This window comes from Nicotiana tabacum, chromosome 15 (genome assembly GCF_000715075.1).
Source record: "Nicotiana tabacum cultivar K326 chromosome 15, ASM71507v2, whole genome shotgun sequence".
NCBI lineage: Eukaryota > Viridiplantae > Streptophyta > Magnoliopsida > Solanales > Solanaceae > Nicotiana > Nicotiana tabacum.
The window spans coordinates 53,812,330-53,823,418 of record NC_134094.1 but is presented as its reverse complement, the minus strand read 5'-3'; positions in this window follow the sequence as shown (position 1 = coordinate 53,823,418).

The following is an 11,089-nucleotide window of genomic DNA, read 5'->3' as shown; positions in this document are numbered from 1 at the left end:
CAGTGTATATGCAAATAACAGAAATGAAGAACTAAACAGGAAATGTCGGGAAAGGAACATACTGAGGGGAATACAAGATAAAGAACTACAACAGAATGATCACCGGAGCAGTCAATATACCATGAATCAACAGGAATAGTGAATACAGTAAGGAAAAATGCACGGCATCACCCTTCGTGCTTTTACTCTCAATCTCACCATAAAATTAATAGAAACTGCACGGCATCACCCTTCGTGCATTAACTCTCATATCATGGCACGGCATCACCCTTCGTGCATTAACTCTCATATCATGGCACGGCATCACCCTTCGTGCATTAACACTCACAATATGGCACGGCATCACCCTTCATGCATTAACACTCACAATATGGCACGGCATCACCCTTCGTGCATTAACACTCACAATATGGCACGGCATCACCCTTCGTGCATTAACACTCTCCCTTACCATAATGCAATGCATAAATAATAATAGGGAGATAGAATAACAAGTACAAACCTTACTTCAACATTTGGTTCCATAATATCAATCTCAACTTTGAAATAAAAACTCAATTATCACCAGAAAATCTGTAAACATGATAAGAACGATAAATTGAACAACTCTAGTATAACACATAGCAATTTGGCATAGGAATGAGACAACATAAGAAAAATAGAGAAACATGGAAAACAGGTAAATTTGTGGCGCATAATTACTCATCACCTCACATATGCGCCGCTCACATGAATTTCACTTAGCAAGTAATCTAAGGTTCCTAATTCCCTCAAGTCACGGTTAGACACAACACTTACCTTGCTCCGAAGGCCACTTAATTCTCAATCATAGCTTTTCCTTTGGAATTCACCTCCAAACCACTCGTATCTATTCAAAAATGACTCAATAATATCACATATTGCTAAAGGAATCAATTATATTGCGTAAGTTAAATTTTCCCATATTTTCCTCCAAAAAGTCGAAAAATCGACCCCGGGCCCGCTTGGTCAAAACCCGAGGTTTGGACCAAAATCCTTTTACCCATTCACCCCCGAGCCCGAATATGTAATTAGTTTTGGAATCCGACCTCAAATTGAGGTCTAAATCCTCAAATTTCGAAATTCCTAAGTTCTACACAAAAATACTAATTTCACCATTAAAATTCTAAATTCTAGGTTGAAATTTTGTTATAAGATGTAAAAGATTGAAAGAAAAGAGTTAGGAATCACTTACCTATGATTTGGGGAAGATTTGGTCTTTGGAAAATCGCCTCTTACGGTTTAGGGTTTTGAAAATATGAAGAATGAATGAAAAATCTCGTCTAAGTCCCTTTTACTCAGCTGCAGGTGTCGCAATTGCGACCTGAGCTTCGCAAATGCGAAGGAACAATCGCAATTGCGATGCCCTTCACAATCATGCTGCCTTCACAAATGCGAGGAAAGTGTCGCATTTGCGACCACTGAACCTCGCAAATGCGAGTAGATGTTCGCATTTGCGAACCTGCCCTTCCCAGACTCCCATTGCAAATGCGAAGAAAATCCCGCAATTGCGAGAACATGTTGGCCCAGGCCTTCTTCGCAATTGCGATAGATACCTCGCAATTGCCAGGCCTTCTTATTTCGCATTTGCGAAGCCTGATCTCGTAATTGCGATATCAGAGGCCTGCAACAGGTTTAGTTATACCAGCAACATTTTCTAAGTTCAAAACATCATGTGGCCTATCCGAAACTCACGCGAGCCCTCGGGGCTCTAAACCGAACATGCACACAAGTCTAAAAACATCATACGAACTTGCTCGCGCGATCAAATCGCCAAAATAACACCTAAAACTACGAATTTAGCACCAAATCAAATAAAATTCTCAAGAACACTTCAAAATTCATATCATCTCAACTGGACGTCTGAATCGCGTCAAATCAACTCCATTTCTCACCAAATTTCACAGACAAGTCTTAAATATCATAATGAACCTGTACCGGGCTCCGAAACCAAAATACATAACCGATACTAACCATACCAAATATTAATCAATTCTTAAAAACAAATAATTTCTAGACTTTTAATTTTCATCACAAATTCATAACTCAAGCTAGGGACCTCCGAATTCAATTCCGGGCATACGCCCAGGTCCCATAATTTGATACGGACCTACTGGGACCGTCAAAATAAGGATCCGGGCCCGTTTACCAAAAATGTTGACCGAAGTCAACTAAAATCAACCTTTAAGGCAAAAATTCTTATTTTCATTAGTTTTCAACATAAAAGCTTTCCGGAAACCTACCCAGACTGCGCATGCAAATCGAGGAGGGTAAAAATGAGATTTTTAAGGCTTAAGAGTGTAGATTCGAGTTCTAAAACATAAGATGACCTTTTGGGTCATCACAATCTCCACCTCTAAAACAACCGTTCGTCCTCGAACGGACATAGAAAAGTACCTGGGTTGGTGAAAAGGTGGGGATATCTACTACGCATATCGAACTCGGACTCCCAAGTAGCTACCTCAATAGGCTAACCTCTCCACTGCACTCGAACTGAAGGGTAACTCTTTGATATCAACTAGCGAACTTGTCGGGCTAGAATTGCCACCGGCGCCTTCTCGTAAGTCAAATCCTTGTCCAACTGGACAGAGCTGAAATCTAACACATGGGACGGATCGCCGTGATACTTTCAAAGCATGGACACATGGAATACCGGATGAACAGCTGCTAAAATAGGTGGCAACGCAAGCCTGTAAGCCACCTCTCCCACTCTCTCCAGAACCTCAAAAGGTCCGATATACCTAGGGCTCAACTTGCCCTTCTTTCCGAACCTCATTACACCCTTCATGGGTGATACCCGTAGTAACACTCTCTCTCCGGCCATGAATGCAACATCACGAACTCTACGGTCGGCATAACTCTTTTGCCTGGACTGAGTTGTGCGAAGTCGATCCTGTATAATCTTGACCTTGTCCAAGGCCTCCTGAACTAAATCTGTACCCAATAACCGAGCCTCCCTCAGCTCAAACCACCCAACTGGCGACCTACACCGTCTACCATACAATGCCTCATAGGGAGCCATCTCAATGCTCGACTGGTAGCTGTTATTGTAGGCAAACTCCGCTAACGGAAAAAACTAATCCCAAGAACCTCCAAAGTCAATAACACAGGCGCAGAGCATATCCTCCAAGATCTGAATAGTACGCTCGGACTATCCGTCCGTCTGAGGATGGAATGTTGTGCTCAACTCAACCCGCATACCTAACTCCCGCGGTACTGCCCTCCAAAAGTACGAGGTAAACTGCGTACCTTGATCAAAAATGATAGACACGGGCACACCGTGAAGACAGACGATCTCACGAATGTAAATCTCTACTAACCGCTCCGAGGAATAGGTAACTGCCACAGGAATGAAATGCGCTGACTTAGTCAGCCTATCCACAATAACCCATACGGCGTCGAACTTCCTCTGAGTCCGTGGGAGTCCAACAACAAAGTCCATAGTGATACGCTCCCACTTCCACTCAGGAATCTCCATCTGCTGAAGCAAACCACCGGGTCTCTGATGCTCATATTTTACCTGCTGACAATTTAGGCACCGAGCTACGTAAGCAACTATATCTTTCTTCATCCTCCTCCACCAATAATACTGCCGCAGGTCCTGGTACATCTTGGCAGTGCCCGGGTGAATAGAATACCGAGAACTGTGAGCCTCCTCAAGGATCAACTCACAAAGCCCATCCATATTAGTCACACAAATACAACCCTGCATCCTCAAAACTCCGTCATCTCCAACAGTAACCTGCTCGGCACCACCGTGCCGCATTGTGTCTCTAAGGACAAGTAAATGAGGATCGTTATCCTACCAATCTCCGATGCGCTCAAACAAAGAAGACCGAGCAACTGTACAAGCTAGAATACGGCCGGGCTCAGAAAGATCTAACCTCATGAATTGGTTAGCCAAGCCTGAACATCCAATTCAAGCGGTCTCTCGCCAACTAGAATATATGCAAGGCTACCCATACTGACTGACTTTCTACTCAAAGCATCGGCTACCACATTGACCTTCCCGGGATGATACAATATGGTGATATCATAGTTTTTCAATAGCTCCAGCCACCTCCTCTGCCTAAAATTGAGTTCCTTCTGCTTGAACAAATACTGAAAGCTCCGATGATCAGTGAATACCTCACATGGCAGGCCGTAAAGATAGTGCCTCCAAATCTTCAGCGCGTGAACAATGGCTGCCAGCTCTAGATCATGAACAAGGTAATTCTTCTCATGAACCTTTAGCTGCCATGAAGTATATGCAATAACCTTGCCACCCTGCATCAATACCGTACCCAGACCAATACGAGATGTGTCACAATATACTGTATAAGATTCTGAACCTGTGGGTAACACCAATATCGGTGTTGTGATCAAAGCAGTTTTGAGCATCTGAAAGCTCGCTTCACACTTGTCTGACCACCTGAACGGGGCACCCTTCTGGGTCAATTTGGTCAACGGGGCAGCTATGGATGAAAACCTCTCCACAAATCGACGGTAATAGCCCGCCAAACCCAGGAAACTACGGATCTCTGTAGCTGATGTGGGTCTAGGCCAGTTCTGGACTACCTTAATCCTCTTAGTATCCACCTTAATACCCTTTGCTAATACAACGTGACCCAAGAAAGCAACTGAACTCAGCCAAAACTCGCATTTTGAGAACTTAGCATATAACTGGCTATCTCTCAGAGTCTGAAGAACGATCCGAAGGTGCTGCTCATGCTCCTCTCGACTGTGGGAGTAGATCAAGATATCATTAATAAACACAACCACAAAGAAATCCAAGTAGGGTTTGAACACCCGGTTCATCAAATCCATGAATGCTGCTGGGGCATTTGTCAGCCCAAATGACATCACAAGAAACTCATAATGCCCATACCGAGTCCGAAAAGCTGTCTTAGGAACACCGGATGCCCTAATCCTCAACTGATGGTAGCCAGATCTCAAATCAAGCTTTGAAAACACCTTGGCACCCTGAAGCTGATCAAATAAATCATCAATCCTCGACAATGGATACTTGTTCTTGTCGGTGACTTTGTTCAACTGCCGATAATCTATACACATCCTCATCGATCCATCTTTCTTCTTCACAAACAACACCGGTGCACCCTAGGGTGAGACACTAGGTCTAATAAAGCCCTTATCAAGCAAATCTTGCAACTGCTCCTTCAATTCTTTCAACTCTGGTGGGGCCATGTGATATGGCAAAATGGAAATAGGCTGAGTGCCCGGAGCCAAATCAATGCAGAAATCAATATCCCTGTCGGGTGGCATCCCCGGCAGGTCTGCAGGAAGCACCTCTAGAAAATCACGAACAACCGGCACCGAATCTATTGAAGGAACCACCGCACTAGAATCGCGGATGTAAGCCAAATAAGCTAGATACCCCTTCTCGACCATATGTCGAGCCTTCACATAAGAGATAACCCTACTGGCAGAATGGCCAAGATTCCCTCTTCACTCTAATCGAGGCAACCCCTACAAGGCTAAGGTCATCGTCCTGGCATGGCAATCTAATATAGCATGATAAGGTGACAACCAGTCCATGCCCACTATGACATCAAAATCAACCATGTCAAGAAGTAGAAGATCTACACGAGCCTCAAGACTCCCAATGGTGACCACACACGAACGATAAACATGATCTACAATAATAGCATCTCCCACTAGTGTGGATACATACACAGGAGCACTCAAAGAATCACGGGGCACAACCAAATAGGAAGCAAAATAGGATGACACATAAGAGTAAGTAGATCCCGGATCAAATAGAACTAAAGCATCTCTACTGCAAATTGAAACAGTACCTGTGATAACAGCGTCAGATGACTCAGCCTCAGGTCTAGCTGGGAAAGCATAACATCGGGGCTGGGGCCCACCACCCTAAACTACGTCCCTGGGACGGCCTCTAACTGGCTGGTCTCTACCTCTAACGGCCTGACCTCCACCTCTAACAGTCTGGCCTCTACCTCTGGCTGCCTGACCCCTGCCTCTAGCTGGCTGAGCAGGTGGTGCAGCAACTGGTGCCAGAACTATGGCACGAGAACTCTGCTGTTGTGAGCTGCCCATTGCCCGAGGGCAAAATCTAGCAATGTGCCTCTAGATGGGGCACCGCTAAACTCACCGGAATGACGAGGTCTTTTGTCAGACCCCTGACCTCCCTGAGTAAGAACTATTTCGGCTCGTCTGGCGACATTAGTAGCCGCCTGAAAAGAAATCTTACTCCTAGTCTCCTTAGCCATATGCAATCTGATAGGCTGAGCAAGTCCATCAATAAACCTCCTCACCCTCTCTCTCTCTCGATAGGAAGCAGAAGAAGAGCATGACGGGCCAAATCCACAAAACGGGTCTCATATTGAGTAACAGTCATACTGCCCTGCTGGAGACGCTCAAACTGACGGCGACGCTCCTCTCTCAATATGATAGGCAGAAACTTCTCTATGAAGAGCTGAGAGTACTGGTCCCAAGTAAGAGCAGGCGACCCAGCTGGTCTGGTCAACAAGTAATCTCTCCACCATTTCTTGGCGGAACCAGTCATCTGAAATACAGCAAAATCAACCCCATTGGTCTCCACTATACCCATGTTCCGTAAAACTTCGTGACAACTGTCAATATACTCTTGGGGATCCTCTGAAGGAGCACCACTGAAGTGAACAGGAAAGAGCTTGATAAACCTATCCAATCTCCATAAAGCCTCAAAAGACATAGCTGGCCCATCTCCGACCTGTGCCGCAATAACCGACTGAACTAATCCGACTGGCTGAGCTGCTGGAGCTAGATACTGGGGAGCTATCTGCTTCGGAGCGGGAGTGGTAGGAGTCTGGGCTCCTCCTTCAGCCTGAGAGACTACTAGTGCCATGGGAAATGCGCTAGTGTGGGCCACACTCTCCATAAGGCCCACCAAACGAACCAAAGTGTCCTGAAGTACTAGGGTGGCAATGAACCCCTCCGAAACCTGAGCTGGTCCGGTAGGAACAGTCTGGGCTGGAACCTCCTCGTCAAGATCTATTTGAGGCTCCACTGCTGGGACTGCTGCTCGGGCTCTAGGCTGAGCCCTGCCCCTGCCTCGGCCTCGACCTCTGGCATAGCCTCGGCCTCGACCTCTACCCCGCGTAGGAGCTGCCACTGGAGGCTCTGGCTGATGCTCAGCTGAGGAAGAGGTACATGTTCTCGCTATCTGCGAGAGAATAAGAGTAGAAGAGATCAATTAGTATTGAGAAAGCAAAATCGCACGATAGAGAAGAATAGAAGTAAAACTTGTTACTAAACTCCATAGCCTCTGGAAGATAAGCATAGACGTCTCCGTACCGATCCTCTAGAATCTACTAATATTGCTCGTGAATCGTGAGACCTAGGCAACCTAGTGCTCTGATACCAACTTGTCACGACCCAAAATTTACCCACCGACGGGACCGTGATGGCGCCTAACATTTCACTTGCTAGGCAAGCCAACGTTAGAAAATCGTTAAACAAATTCCTTATTTCCATTCAGTAAATAACAATAATTAACTAAGATTAAATATAAGAGGTGCTGAATTTTATAAAACTGTATTAATTACTACCACCCGGATCTAGAGTCACAATTCACGAGCATTCTAGAATTTACTACAAGTAATAGTCTGAAAGAAATACAACTGTCTGAATGAAAGAAACAGTAGAACAAAAAAGATAGACGGGGACTTCAAGGTCTGTGAACGCCGACAAATCTATCTTGAGTCTCCGGACAGCGGCCCAATAGCAAAATCTCGATCAACCCGAGCCGGTATCAAAATCTGCACAGAAAGTGCAGAGTGCAGTATCAGTACAACCGACCCTATGTACTAGTAAGTGTCGAGCCTCACCTCAATGAAGTAGTGACGAGGCTAAGGCAAGGAACCTACAAATCAACCTGTACTATTTAACAGTGTATATGCAAATAACAGAAATGAAGAACTAAACAGGAAATGTCAGGAGGGGAACATACTGAGGGGAATACAAGGTAAAGAACTATAACAGAATGATCACCAGAGCAGTCAATATACCATGAATCAACAGGAATAGTGAATACAGTAAGGAAAAATGCACGGCATCACCCTTCATGCTTTTACTCTCAATCTCACCATAAAATTAATAGAAACGGCACGGCATCACCCTTCGTGCATTAACTCTCATATCATGGCACGGCATCACCCTTCGTGCATTAACACTCACAATATGGCACGGCATCACCCTTCGTGCATTAACACTCACAATATGGCATGTCATCACCCTTCGTGCATTAACACTTTCCCTTACCATAATGCAATGCATAAATAACAACAGGGAGATAGAATAACAAGTACAAACCTTACTTCAACATTTGGTTCCATAATATCAATCTCAACTTTGAAATAAAAACTCAATTATCACCAGAAAATCCATAAACATGATAAGAACGATAAATTGAATAACACTAGTATAACACGTAGCAATTTGGCATAGGAATGAGACAATATAAGAAAAACAGAGAAACATGGAAAATAGGTAAATTGGCGGCGCATAAGTACTTGTCACCTCACATATACGCCGCTCACATGAATTTCACTTAGCAAGTAATCTAAGGTTCCTAATTCCCTCAAGTCAGGGTTAGACACAACACTTACCTTGCTCCGAAGGCCACTTAATTCTCAATCACAGTTTTTTCTTTGGAATGCACCTCCAAACCACTCGTATCTATTCAAAAATGACTCAATAATATCAAATATAGCTAAAGGAATCAATTATATTGTGTAAGTTAAATTTTCCTCCAAAAAGTCGAAAAATCGACCCCGGGCCCGCTTGGTCAAAACCTGGGGTTCGGACCAAAATCCTTTTACCCATTCACCCCCGAGCCCGAATATGTAATTAGTTTTAGAATCCGACCTCAAATTGAGGTCTAAATCCTCAAATTTCAAAATTCCTAAGTTCTACCCATAAATACTAATTTCACCATAAAAATTCTAGATTCTAGGTTGAAATCTTGTTATAAGATGTAAAAGATTGAAAGAAAAGAGTTAGGAATCACTTACCTATGATTTGGGGAATATTTGGTCTTTGGAAAATCGCCTCTTACGATTTAGGGTTTTGAAAATATGAAGAATGAATGAAAACTCCCGCCTAAGTCTCTTTTACTCAGCTGCAGGTGTCGCAATTGCGACCTGAGCTTCGCAAATGTGAAGCTCACAAATGCGAAGGAAAAATCGCAATTGTGATGCCCTTCAAAATCCCGTTGCCTTCGCAAATGCGAGGAAAGTGTCGCATTTACGACCACTGAACCTCGCAAATGCGAGTAGATGTTCGCATTTACAAACCTGCCCTTCCCAGACTGCCATCGCAATTGCGAAGAAAATCCTGCAATTGCGAGAATATGTTGGCCCAAGCCTTCTTCGCAATTGCGATAGATACCTCGCAATTGCCAGGCCTGCCTATTTCGCATTTGCTAAGCCTGATCTCGCAATTGCGAGATCAGAGGCCTGCAACAGGTTCAGTTATACCAGCAACATTTTCTAAGTTTAAAACATCCCGTGGCCTATCCGAAACTCACCCGAACCCTCGAGGCTCCAAACCGAACATGCACACAAGTCTAAAAATATCATACGAACTTGCTCGCGCGATCAAATCGCTAAAATAACACCTAGAACTACGAATTTAGCACCAAATCAAATGAAATTCTCAAGAACACTTCAAAATTCATATCTTCTCAACTGTACGTCCGAATCGCGTCAAATCAACTCCGTTTCTCACCAAATTTCACAGAAAAGTCTGAAATATCATAATGAACCTGTACTGGGCTCTGAAACCAAAATATGGACCCGATACTAACCATGCCAAATATCAATCAATTCTTAAAAATAAATAATTTCCAGACTTTTAATTTTCATTCAAAAATTCATAACTCAAGATAGGGACCTCCGAATTTAATTTCGGGCATACGCCCAGGTCCCATAATTTTATACGGACCTACCGGAACCATCAAAATATGGATCCGGGTCCGTTTGCCAAAAATATTGACCGAAGTCAACTAAAATCAACCTTTAAGGTAAAAAATTTTATTTTTATTAGTTTTCAACATAAAAGCTTTCCGAAAACCTGCCCGGAGTGCGCATGCAAATCGAGCAGGGTAAAAATGAGATTTTTAAGGGTTAAGAGCACAGATTCGAGTTCTAAAACATAAGATGACCTTTTGGGTCATCACAGAAAGGGTATAGCAAGATGTCAATTTGAGGCTAAGCAGGTGGATTATCTCCTGCGGAGTAATCTATGGAGGTATGATCCCTATAATGTTGTGTGGAGAGTTTCTTTTCTACCAGCGGAGTAAATGTGTTGAGATTTGAATTTGAATTTGGTTGAGAAAATCGACCTGACCGTCACGTGGATGTATGCGAGCTTAGTAGATGATTTGAGGTACTATATGGTTTGTTATATGTGAGCTTATGAAGGATTTAGTTGGATCTCCCTACGGTATTATGGAAGTAATACAATATGGGTTTGGTGAGTTATCAAATGTTCTATTCTATGACATTGAGCTAAGTGGGGGAGTCTGCTATCAACGATTTGATTGCTTGGTTACGTGTTACATTTGTTTTGGTCTAAGGCATATTTGTGGATCGGTTATGACTTGCAGAGGTTGAGATCGAGGATGACTCGAGTAAAGAAATTGCTAGATATGGGATGTGTTATACTTTATGGGTATATGGGAATCATGGGATGATTGAGTTGTTATTCGTAAAGGATGTAGTGCACGTGAAGTAGGAAATTGCTCTGTTACTTAAAGGTGTGGATTACTTCTTTGGGTGTTGTTGTACTAATGGGGCACAGGTTGTTTGGCCCGTTTGGGTGATGCAATTGAGATTTGAGCAAAATGGATGACTCTCGAGAAGGATCTAATGGATTCAAGAATTATATTTAGTAATTGAGAATTTTTTCGGATTTAAATATGGCTAGGATATGAGATTTACATTGGATGGTGTCGAGACTCGCGGTATTTCTATATCATTATGCATTTTACATTTCAGTATCAGAAAGGTGTAGGAAACGACTTTAGATTCACAAAATGTCCTTTCAGAGTGGGTGTCTCGGTTGTGGT